This window comes from Macaca fascicularis, chromosome 14 (genome assembly GCF_037993035.2).
Source record: "Macaca fascicularis isolate 582-1 chromosome 14, T2T-MFA8v1.1".
NCBI classification, from domain to species: Eukaryota; Metazoa; Chordata; class Mammalia; order Primates; family Cercopithecidae; genus Macaca; species Macaca fascicularis.
Window position 1 is genome coordinate 90097400 of NC_088388.1, and position 13634 is coordinate 90111033.

Below are 13634 nucleotides of genomic sequence, written 5' to 3' on the forward strand. Positions count from 1 at the left end.
TAAATAACATACTTTGTTATAAATATAAATATTTATATTATATTTATATATATATGATTATTGAATGCTTATGGGTCCCAAAATCTGTGGAACAATGTCCCACTTATAGATACGTATCTATACAGAGTGTTATTTTCTTTTAGCCCATATATGACTTTAAGCACACCATCAGAATTTAGCTAATTACATAAAAATTCAACTACTAAATATTGCTTTAATTTTATTGCTTTTTAAAAATCAGAGATGATATACATCAATAGCCATAATCCTTTTATTTTCTTCCTTCCTCAGAGTCAGAGAATGTGTCCATGCTATACTGTTTTTGTCAGACTGCTAAATTTTATAATGAAAACTTTGATTTTTTTCTGTGTAAATAGTGTTACAATGGAGTAAACAGAAATGAAATATTCTGTTACTTTTACCACTTGGTAGTGACAACAATTCTCATTATTTTTATTTACTAAAGAGTTATAGTGTTAAAGACACACATTTCACTTATAAAGAATCCATATCTTTCCCCAATTTCCGTATTGGGTTTGTGAGACTAAGTCTAACAAATGAACAAAGAAAATTACGAGAGAAAATTCCATTCATTAGGACAAAATCAGTGTGAAAAGACTGAAATTTACAGATGGGCAAGATGTCTGATTAAATTTACAGGCAATGCAGATTGGCTGCAGATGGTGAGGAATCTGGTCCAAAACTTAGAGTCCGTGCCATTTTTGTTTTTACTTTGAAAATTCCATTTCTCAAATTCTTACTTTGCAAGGCAAAGTCCTCTCATATGAACCAGATAGCAGGACTTTTGTATTTTACAATCTCATAAAAGTCATTTTTTATCCACAGAAAGACCACATGTGACATCCTCATTATCTGGTGGCTTGATGTTGCTTATGATTCTTAAACAAATTACTTTTGTTACAGCCATCATTTGCTCCTGAAGGCATAGGATCCTACTTCAACCTGGCAGTGAACTAATTCATTAAGATTTGACATTGAACATGCTTTTGGAAGAATACTAGTATCGCTAAGGGTAACCAGAAAGAAAATAGCCTATGCAAATATTCAGGATTATAAAAATACTTAAATATAAGTAGCATAACGTCTCAACAAGAAGATTATCAGATCAAGTTCTAACCTAAAATTGGTAAAAATTACATTGACAAAAAAATCTCTCTCTGAGCCTGGTCTCTAAATCTGTGAAGCTAAACTTACATAGTTACTAAATTTGTCAAGATTCTACTAAGGCATACATCTAGATGAAAGCTGAAATACTTAGTCAAGAGTCCAAATCTTTACTAACTCTAAAGCCAGCACAAAATTTAACATAAGAAATGTAACATGTACTTAAAAAATTGAGCTCTAGAGCTAAGTCCTTTGAGTTTATATCTAGTTTTATATTTTCCATATTGATTAAATATATATGAGCCTGAGAACATTAAACTCTTTGTGCCCTATCCTTACCTTTAAAATAGTTTTCATCAATTAAAGTCTTAGTTGCAATTTATAACCCACTCTAGCTAAAGCATTTATTAAAGTAGGACTCAGAAAACATTTTTTATTTGGGTGAGAGACTTAAAATTTTAGACTTTATGGGACAGATGGTCTCTGTTCCAAATACTTACTTAGCATGGACATTCAACAAAACTTTATTTTCAAAATCAGGTATTATCACCCTCCTTATTAAATGATATTATGTACCTCAAAGAATCTTGAAGATTTCTGAGCTACAGTTGCAGGATCAGAGCTACGAAGCCAGTTTAAATAGCAATCACCACTCACTCACAGGTTTACTAGCGAGATCCTACAACCCCTACCCACAGAAACCACAGCTTGCATCTTGGACACAGAGCACTGCTGTTAGAACCTCATCCACTAACATGTGATCTCTTTATTGTACTCTACATCAGGGGTCCTTAGCCCCTGGGCCACAGACTGGTACCAGTCTCCAACCTGTTAGGAACTGGGCCACAGGGAGGGGGTGAGCTGCTGGTGAACTAGCATTACTGTTAGCATTATTGCCTGACCTTTGTATCTTATGAGATCAGCAGTGGCATCAGATTCTCATAGGACCGCAAATCCTATTGTGAACTGAGCATGCTAGGGCTCTAGGGTGCATGCTCCTTATGAGGATCTAATGCCTGATGATCTAAGTGGAACAGTTTCAACCCAAAACCACTGCCCCACCTCATTAGAGGAAAAATTAAAGAGTCATCTTCCATGAAACTGGTCCCTGATGCCAAAAAGATTAGGGACGCTGCTCCACATCTTTTCCCACAAAAATGTGTTCATTACAACCCCTTCCTTCTGCTTTCTATTGCTCTGAGAGCAATAGATTTCTAATTGCAGAAATGTAGGTAATATACTCTAAAAAAAAGGCTGGGAAAGGAAACTTTAGGATTTTATGCTGGGAAATTATGATTCATGGTGGGAAAAATTAACAAAACATTGAAAGATATTTAAAATATACTGTGACCACAAAATGACAATGTTTTACCAAACAGATACATATAAAAATATATCTACTACTGTTACAATAAAGCCAAATAATACACAATTATTATTTAAAACAATGCCTCCACTTGGTGCTCATAAATAGTATTATATGAATTTCAAAAATGCTTAGGTTTCTTTTTTTTTTTTAAATAAGCAACCAACACCTTATAGCATTATATTTCATAAATTGAAGGTAAAATAAATTAGATCTCCAGCATGGAATAAGCCTAATGCCCTCTGAGAAAAAGACCTGCTTTTCACACCACCAGCCCCAACTCACCCACAGCATTCTCTAGTCCGTATATCAGCAGTAAAGATGGATGACAAAATGACATATGACAAGATGATGAATAAGTAAAGATGGATGACAAGACGAAAATGGTACCTATTGTTTTTAAAAGATTTGAAAACAATGGAAAGCCATGGGAAAGTTCTTATTTGTTCATTTTGTTCATCGGTAAATACTCTGCTTTACTTCTTTCCCTGACTCCATAACTCAGCTGCCGGCCAAGCACATTCAGAACTGTCTTTCACAGCATGAAAAGGAATCAACAAACCGAAAATGGAAGTGCTGTTGGAAGAGCTGATGTCCTGGGTATTACAACCCGTGTCCTGCATTAAGAGATGTGCTTCACACATTTCTTTATATCCCCTGCCTTATGTTTCACCCCTTTTCTTGACTTTGCCCATGTTACGGGGCAAAGTCACTTGTCTTTCTTCCCTTCCTTAACTTTATCTCATGTATTTCACTTCTCAAAATCCTTCAATGACTTTTCACTTCAAAGTAAAACAATGCCCTAGGAATCACTGGCCTGCTGACCTCCCAAATCTCATTTCCTCCTACTCTCACTGCATCAGTCCACTGCAGCCACATCAGTCTCCTCATGGAGGCAACTTTCCTCACCAAGGCACCTTTGCTTCAGGTTCTTTGCATCCTGTTTCTTTTCCTGACATGCTTTTTTCATAAGGCTCCCTCCTTTCTTTCAGTAATTTATTTAAATGTCGCTTTCTTATGCTTCTCCTCGCCGTCCCTTTTTTCTTTATTTTTAACCCTTTATCATTTCTTTACCCTCTCCCTAACTAGAATGAATGCTCTACAAATGTAGGAATTTTTGCGTTTTTTGTTTCCTCTTGTGTCCCCTAGAAATGAGCCTGGCACAGAGGAAATTCTCAAAAATACATGTTGAATACATTTCTGAACACATGAATAAATGTATTTTGACTGCTGAACTCATTTACTCGTTATTTCAATGACTGATGCTTTGCTCTCCCTTCAGCCTCTGAGTCCTTCGTATTTTATTTTGCTTTCCTTAATGGCCCCTCACCTATCGCTTTTATTACTACTTCCCTAATTTTCCTTGCTCTTGCTAGTCTGTTGGGCCTCTGGTAATATATTATCTACTCAGGATTAAAAAAAAAAAATAGGGCATTCAATTTGAAGATAGATGAATGCACAGACAAATGTGTTTCCATCTCATCATCACCAACCATTTTGCACATAATCGTAGACCTTTTTCTGTTCTTCAGAAGATTCTAGATGTCAGAAGATGAACTAAGAGGAATATTTGGATTCAAGTGCATATAACTGAAACAGCAATATTAAAATGTAATTTTATGAGGTAATTAAACAACTTGCTGAATTCAATACAAGAGATAGAGATAATCCATACTCTTCGCACCCTACCACACTAACTACTTTCTTAAAACAGAAATTCGCTTAAATCAAAATATCATAAATATTCACCATAGACTCAGGCCACAAAGTTAAAATATAGAGGCAATTTGTTTTGCAGTAAAAATAGAGCAAAATCATTATATTGCTACCTCTTTCACCTTATTTTCAAGTCCAGTTAAATTAATAAGTCGAAGTAACCAAGATGGATGGTCTCCTTAGGATAAGAATCTTTGCATCTAGGTACAATTTAGTTCCTTCCAAAATGCTGCCATTTCGTACTATCAACTTGAACATTTGTCATAAAACACTTGAGATTATTATTTGAAAATATATTAATGGACTCCTGCTGTTCATTCTTTCTCAAATTCTTACAAATGAACCCACAAATCCCCAAATGTTTTCTTTTCAATCACAAAAACGGTTTAAATAGTCCCTGGATAGGTCCAATTGTCCCCATGCCCTTTGTAAAAAAAAAAAAAAAAAAAAAAATATTCACTTTCAGTATCATAAAAAAAATATTCTTTGGGGAAGGCCTGGCATTGGAGGGAAGTGACTGGAAAAATGCAACAGAATGTGTCTGCAGAGAGAAAAAGGAAACACAAAGGGTAGTGAGACCAAGGGAGGGCTTGCTGAGCAGTTTTCAATGGCTTCATTTTAAAACCATTAGAGAAAACTGGGAATCAGATTTCTAAACACTTAAGAGACCCAACAGGATTACATTGCAAATGGAATATCACATTATTTTTCTCTTTTTTTACCCTTCATTTTTGTCTAAGCTATTTTTCCACGACTGTAATTTTCAATCTAAAATTCTTTGAAATTTCTGTCACAGCACTGCTTTGATATAAATGACACAACAAGGAGATACCTAGTAATTTCTATCCAATGTTAGTCTCTGTGATTCAAAATGATTTGATTTTCCTCTAAGCAGTGGATTTAAACTATTTTTTTAATTAAATGCTGCTTCAAAGAAATAAAATGGCAAAGTCTATTTTATAATCTTTTCTAAAATAAGTTCAGACTAATTTCTGTCAAGCTCATTCCGTACCTGAAAATGGCAGATAGGACAACTGGATTCCTCAGTGTAGGTATTCAAAAATAACTATGTTTTCAAAAAAACTGTACATATTCAAAATTAAATAAAAATGTATATATTCAGAGGAAGGGTATATGAAACCTAAAGAAGCAATTTAAATATGCAAGTATAGTCATATTTTGATTTTAGTTTTCTGGTAAATTAAAGAGCCCATCTATGCATGGAACACTGTTATCTATCACTGCAACTATCCACAGCCCTGGCTTGTCTCATTCAGCTTTGTCTTCTGCTTTGTTTACATTCTTATTTCTTAAAGCATCACACTCATAGCTCTAATTTCTCAGAAACTCTGGTAAAAGTCTATTCCCTAATTTTCTTCTTCAGCACTCCCTCCCCAAAAGCCCTTTATTTGGAAAAGCTCTGTTTTTTCATTTGAATTATAATTTTCAGAATTATTAAATACTTTCGTTGACTAATTTCCTCCCTATTACATTGTATTCCTATGGCCTTCTTTCACAGCTATTTATACAAATGGTCTAAAATGAAAATACTTGTTTTATGCAAGTATATTCATTTCAAAGTTTGATAAATCAAAAGAACAGTGGACACAAAGCTGGAAAACCTACTTTTAAAACCTGGATTTGTCCTTCAGTGAGGGATTTTTGCCTAAGTACCTACCTCTCTGAATTTTAGGCTACTCATTTGAGGCTTGTGATGGACAAAAACTACCCTACTCATGTGGTAAGAATTCAACCAGTATCAAATGAGAAGTATGAGATAGCTGTAGGGGATGTGGAGGAGCAGAGTAGATGAGATATACACACAGAGAAATACACATTATCTATCTATCTATCTATCTATCTATCTATCTATCTATCTATCTATCTATCTGTCTGTCTTTTTCTTTCTTTCTTTCTATATTTCTGAAGAGAGAATAATTATCAAGTATTTTCCCAGACAGCACTATTGATCAATTATCTACATTTACTAGGGCCTTATTCCTAAGATTTCAAGACTCATTAGTCAAGACTGGATATCATGGAAGCCAAAGCAGTCACTAAAATGGATATTTCAGAAATTGCCGTGTTTTAGAGTAAGAGTTCTGACTCCAAATGCCTGGGCCCAGGGTTACCTAGTGTGTGACTTACAGAATTCTCTTAAACTATATATGTCCAATTTTTTTGGTATAAGTTAAATCTAGTAAGAAATCTGTAAGCCATTTTTCCAACCTTCAAAAACTTTTCTTTTTTTTCTTTTTTTTTTTTTTTTTTTGGAGACGGAGTCTCGCTCTGTCGCCCAGACTGGAGTGCAGTGGCCAGATCTCAGCTCACTGCAAGCTCCGCCTCCCGGGTTTACGCCATTCTCCTGCCTCAGCCTCCCGAGTAGCTGGGACTACATTAGCTGGTACTACAGGCGCCCGCCACCTTGCCCGGCTAGTTTTTTGTATTTTTTAGTAGAGACGGGGTTTCACTGTGCTAGCCAGGATGGTCTTGATCTCCTGACCTCTTGATCCACCCGTCTCGGCCTCCCAAAGTACTGGGATTACAGGCTTGAGCCACCGTGCCCGGCCCAAAAACTTTTCAAAAAAGATCTCTGACATCATCTTCTATTGCTTATGACAAGTAACACATTTACTACTATAGCCAAAATAGCAAGGGAGAATAATATACAATACAAACGAATAAAAAAAGCTAGCCTTACAGAAAAGATATCTACACTCAGTAAATTGGCCAGGAAACACTAAAAGAATTGACAGCATTGGGATGTTTGTTTGTTTGTTTTAAATGTTTCTGAGGTTTGTCCCTGCAGACCACTGATGAACTGAGTCTGGTCAGTTGACCAGCTGGGGTTGCATATTATTTCTGCGATGATTTGTCTTTTCTAAAGCCTGCATTGACGTTATATCATTTTCTCCAAATATTTTGTTATCTTTGTAAAGATGGGGTTTTACACATGGAGATATAAAGCTTTTTATAAAAAGAGAAAGGAGGGAATATATTTGTGTATTAAATGTTGAACTGTGAAATCCAGTGCTAAATAGCTCACAGCAGATGGGCAAGATTACCTTAAGGAGATAGAATGGTTCATGGGTATGTAGAGATCAACCAAAATTTAACATAAATCTAAGAAAAAATGAATAACTTAAAAAGATTATTTGTCAGCTCTGGAAATACGGTAAAAGGAAAGGAATGGTCGTAAATGTAGTCAAGGTCCATATGGGAAGTGTCCAGGACAGAAATCACCTTCATTAAAAGTCTTTAACTATGAAGGTCTCACCAGCCAATCTTCATTGTAAGACAGCATGTGCAAAGGACCATATTTGATACCAGCAGGCATTGGTTGAAGTATTTCACATTTTAACCTGAGATAAATAATTTAACCTGAGATAAATGCAAAATTTAACCTGAGATAAATAACCATGATAAATAACCTCTCATTTTACTCTTGAGTATATTGAGATAAAAAGTTTAAAAAGTTATCTAGGGTTATACAGCTTGTAAGTGATCAAGCTGAGATTTGATAGTTGAATTCAAGAACCTTTGTGCTATACTACTTAAATTTTGCTGTAGCAATCTCAGTTTTATTCAATTATGTGTTTTCCTTCCATGTACATCAAGTAATTTTGTGGTTGATTTTTAGTTTTTCTGTTATCTTTATTTTAGACCTAAATATTCCAAGTTTTTAATGATTATGTATCTAATACCAAGTCAATGTATTTGCCTTTTGGTTTTATACATCAGTTGTATGAGCTTGGTGAGTGGAAACCTGATACAGGGACAGATGGATTTTTTTCTAGCATGACAAAACTAGGATTCTAGGCCTGCATATTTACCAAATAACCTTCTAGTAATTTAATAGGGTCAAGCAGTTTTTCAAGACAGTAGAACCAGGCATGAGAAATAAGCTAAGAAATTAGTTAATTGCTTAGATTTGAGTGAGAAACAAAAGATAACGGGAATACAGAGCCCTAAATTAATGGAGCATGAAAGAAAAACTGGTTTGGAGGCTGAAAGCTAGCAAAGATTAGTATTTTATGTAATATACTCGTTTTGAATCTTATTCTGTTCAAGTCATCCTTCCCTGTAACATAAAGAACAATAAAAATAAACTCCAAAAGATAACGGGAATACAGAGCCCTAAATTAATGGAGCATGAAAGAAAAACTGGTTTGGAGGCTGAAAGCTAGCAAAGATTAGTATTTTATGTAATATACTCGTTTTGAATCTTATTCTGTTCAAGTCATCCTTCCCTGTAACATAAAGAACAATAAAAATAAACTCCATAAGAACCACACACTTGAACAAAAGTGTCTTACAACTTCAAGAATTGAACATTGGATGGTTACACGGAGACATGTTTCCAAAGATGACTGGGTTTGGTTTGTGTCAGGAAAGAACATGGAAACAGAACATTCATTCTCCACTGTGTAAAAATAAGATCACTGGATAATGCCTTTAGAATAAATACAAAAATGAATTATTTTTACCTTTTGTTGTGATAGAACTCACTGACTACTATGGGGATCAAGTTATTATGATAGGGATAATGGGCTAGCTGGGGAAACTTCTTCATGCTATTGTGAAGTGTGTATGAGGTGAGTTTGTTTCAGGCAGGTGGTTTTCTAAATATCATGCAAAAGTTTATTTCATTAATTGCTTCAGATACTATATCAATGACATCAGTCTCACATAGTTCATACAGCACAAAATGAAACAAAATAAAGTTTCAGACCATGTGGTCAAAAGATATATTGAGTTCCAATTTTGCTTCTAACATGATATATGGCTTCCATATATTATGGAATAAGTAATTCCATATAGTTTTTTTATAGAGATAAAAGACACACATTTCACATCATAACAATGTGTAAGTACAGAAGAAACAAATGTCTCTTTCCCAATTATTAGAGTAGGTGCTGTAGGGAAATCCCCAAAAGAAACACCAACAAAACAAGCAAACAAAAATTTTCTTACATCTAGAATTTTACACTCACGGAAATTCAACTAGTCAAAAGTGTTTAGGAGGAAATATTTATATAGGTATGACTACAGATATGTATACAGATATGAGCACATATATGCATATGGATATAGTATACATACAGGCACCTCTTTAAAGTAAAGGAATTTAGATGGATAAAGTGAGAAATGCAGGAAAGACTGTTCGACAATCACCTTTCCTCTGTGATTTTATTCATTTTGTAATTCAAATGCTTTTTTACATTTGAACCCATTTTATAATTCAATTCAAAATACCTTTTAAATTGAACAAAGGTTGCATTTAAAAAAAAAATACTTCTACCATGATTGTATTGTTGTAGTAGCATGAATATTGTCAAGGACACAGAGTGAGAAGGTAATTTAGAATACAGCTGTATTAGTTTTCGTCATGTAGGGCACTTTCAGTTTTTCCAGAGATCAGGTATCCTGAAACCTCATTTTTAATGGTGTGTTCATAATTGTCTTTTCCACATGGCTAGGTTAGGGCCTGTTATATAAGTCCAATAGCAAACTGCAAGGCATATATTATAAAATTTCAAAATTTAATAGACACTGTGATATAGTTTTCATTTGAAAATAAAATCCGCTGAAAAGTAACTAAGGCATGAACAACTTTGTCATATTATGGTGTAATTCACACTTGTTAAAAAAAAAAAAAAAAAAAAGATGATGAATAGAACCCACTGTTTTATTAGGTTCCACTAGATATCTTTAAACATGATGAAGGATTTTTACACATCACGAGTTCAAGTCTCAGGCAGTTTTGTGTTGAAAGAGCAATTTTTTCAGTTACTAAAGCAAACACATCTAAATCACAGGGAGATATGGGCCTCCTCTGCTACAGCATCAGTGAGATTGATATTTACCAGACATTATGATAATCAAAGGCCCACAATTCTTTGTTCCAAACATGAGAATGGAAAGTTCATGCCAATTTTTCCAGCTTAAAGTGGCAAATAACAACTTAGATGATAGATCAGCAAAGTGAGTTTTCAAAGATAGCAGTGAGCCAGGCAGCAGAGAACCCTGTAACCCAAATAGTAGTTTATCTTTAGACACGTTTCACATTTATCCTGGTATTCACTTTGTGCTTGACTCTGAGCCTAATCGCCAGTAACTTCACATATCTGAAAACATACATGGAAAATTGACCTTAAAATGATTATTGTGTCTTCTAAGAGAGTTAAGGCTCCAAAGAAGCAGGTCAGGTATATAGAAGCTTTGAGCCTGGGCAAGCAGGTTTTACTTAATGGGATTGGTAGAGAGCATATAATGTTGCAGAGAGTTATTTGGAGAAGCATCATGCCCTTCCCCTTTAACTCTCAGTGTTTCTTTATGTGATAATGTAGGCTTCCTTTCCTTATGGAGTCACCTTATGGAAAGAAACCAGAAATATTAATTTTGCCATATCAGTTCTGATTTTTGTTTAATGTTAGGCCATTTCTTAACTGTTGGGAGACGAATTCCACATCTCTGAATTTTTATATTAAAAGTTGGCAAAATGCGGGTACAAAATAGGTACTCATTGAATGTTGGCCTATGTCATCCATTTGTACCTTTTTGCTTTGAAATTTCCAGAATATAGGGCAAACTTTCTTTTGTGGCTTTCCTAGAGAGAAGCAGGTATTTCATTCCCTTATATATCCAGTACCATGAATGGACCGATTCTTTTCTGTTAGATACATGTGACAATGTGAAAGTAAGTGAAAATAAGACATCCTTTGAGACGGCATTTGGGAGTCATATAAATAACTCTTTGTCTCCAGTTCTAAAGTTTTGTTTCAGTGGGGTTTCAGCAGGTAACTTACGAATATATTCTCTTGAGTCAGATGGAGGCTGTGAGAAGAGCACAATCTGTAAGAACATTTGAGGAGAAAACTTGGGTTACAGCATCTGAAAACCTAAGGAGCAAAATGATTGAGGAAAATAAAACTGTCCTGCTTAAAGATGCTGTATATCTATTCCCCATGCATTAAGAATTTACAGTTGGATTAGTCCTCATTAAATTATCCAAATTAAAAATACTTTATCAGTGTGATTTCTAGACACTTTGTTAAAAGCAAAACCTGCTAAAACTCTTTATAACATACCTGCCTACAATGTTGCCTGAATAAAAACCATGGATGCTTGTAAATTCTTGGATGAGGGGGTAAAGTACTAGACACAATGTGTGAGGGTGGGAGAAAGAAAAGACAATCTTGATCCTTAACTGATATGAAATTGAAAGGAATCAGTTTGACTACTTCCTCGTATAATCACTATGAATATCTTAATTTTCATAGCCACTATATAACTAGGTGTTATTATTACCCCTATTTGACAAATGAGATGCTTGAGACTCAAAGAATTTTAGTAATTTTATATCAAGCAACTTAGCTATAATAATTAGAGAAGCCTGGAATTCAAGTTATGCCTTTGGTTAACTTTTCTTTGAACTTAGTCCATAACAAAAGGTTAACTATAAAAAGAAAAGTAACATTAATTTTACCACTTAGCATTCTCCCTGGTAGTCCCATTATCTTCTTCATGTCCACAAGGAATCCTACAGTACTTCACATAGCAAATGAAGAGACTAAAGCTGTCCTCTGAAGTCTAAGCCTAGCTTGACTGTGGAAGATGTGGACTGCCTTACAGATCCAGTAGAAGAATAAGTGAGGAAGAATAATTCATCCAGTGGAAACAGCTTAAATAATAGGCTTCTGTATTCCTATAACAGCTGTATAGACTCAGACTGTAATTCCCTTATACTTTAGTGCCTATATGATTCATTTTTCTGTATGTACTCTCTTCCATTTCTGTTAGAGAAACATCTGTTCATCCTCCAGTAGTCACTAAAATGTCATCTTCTATACAGACCTCACTGTTTGTCTCAGAAAACTTTTAAGACAGAGGTCTAGTTTTGTTCCTCTTGAATTTTACCATATCTTTATTATTATACTTCATACTTTCTACTATAGTTGCTTGTGTGTTTATATGTCTACAATTTTACTCCATTCCGACTGACATAAGAAATTACTCTGCAACACATATTAGCTACTCCTAAGATATAATTTCATTGATATGATAATCATGATATATTATATAAAGCACAAATTATTTACAAGTAAACAGTCTAGAAAAAATAAGACAAAATATTGACAATTGTAGCCACTGAGTAGGGTTATTTGGGTTGACAAATCCCCCTACTTTTACTTACCTGGATTTTCTAATTTTTCAACACTGATTATCTTACACACTGAAAGTGAGAGACAGTGAAGATGCCTACATTATTTGGTCAACTCTGTATGAAACTGTATTCTGCTTTACCTCATTCACTCAACACATAAATAAACAGAAACTTTGATACAATATAAATGGAGTGGAGAGTGGAAACTAACATCAGAATAACAAAAAATTGGGTTTGGCAAAAAGGTCAAAGCAACTGAGATTATTTAATTAGAGAGAAATTATTATTTACCAACGATATAAAAGATGAAGACATATGAAAATTGTAAGTACCAGCTATTATTCATCTGCACTTAGGTTTGAATTTTTTTTAAAAAAGGAAGAAAGACAGGAGAAGTAAAAAGTAACTTGAAACCCAAAAAGAATAGATTTAATTAATATATAAGGAAGAATTTTAAGTATTAAAATGGTTAAGTACTATACCAGATTACAAACAGAATAAGGAAATACTTTTTGAAGGCTTATAAAATTGGTCTGGAATAATTTTTAAATTGGCATGTGTGCAGGCAGTGGGAGAGTTAGTTTGTTAAAAGTCTTTTACAATGCTTTGGCTTTATAGTATGATGGATTTTGTAGGAATAACACCTATTTCTCATATGACACTAAGTGACTTATTTAAAACTTTCCAGAAGCCAAAAAGCCCTATTGCCAGTCCTCTATTGACATGTAGTTTTTATTTTCTAACTCTCCAAGGTGGAAAATAGATTTCTTAAATGTAGGGACTGGGATTTTGGCAATCCCATAAAGCTTCTGCATTCTGAATTCCCAACTCAGATCAAATTCATTTTATGCTCCACTAAATGCATATCATCTCTGAGAAGCAATTTTCCTCTTTAAAAATCTAACCCTTCCTCTTTCTTTCTTCCTCTTTCACTTCCCAACAGACAAGTTCAGTTTTACCCAAAGATGAAGTTTTAGCCTGCGGTTTCTTATGAACTTAGATGATGACAATAAATTTGTTGTCATTTATGGAAAAGGAAATTGAGAAGATGAGTAATTAGATGGTCAGAAAGATTTCCTCTCTAATGTTTACTGCACCTGGAAACATGCTAGATTTGCAAATTCTCTAGGCCCATTCCAGGTTTAACAAATTAGAAAGGATTTCTAATTCCTTTCTAATTCTTCCCCTTGTGGGGGGGGGGGCAGAAATCTGTATTTTGATAAGCCCTCCAGGTGATTTTGATGCCAGCTAAAGTATGAG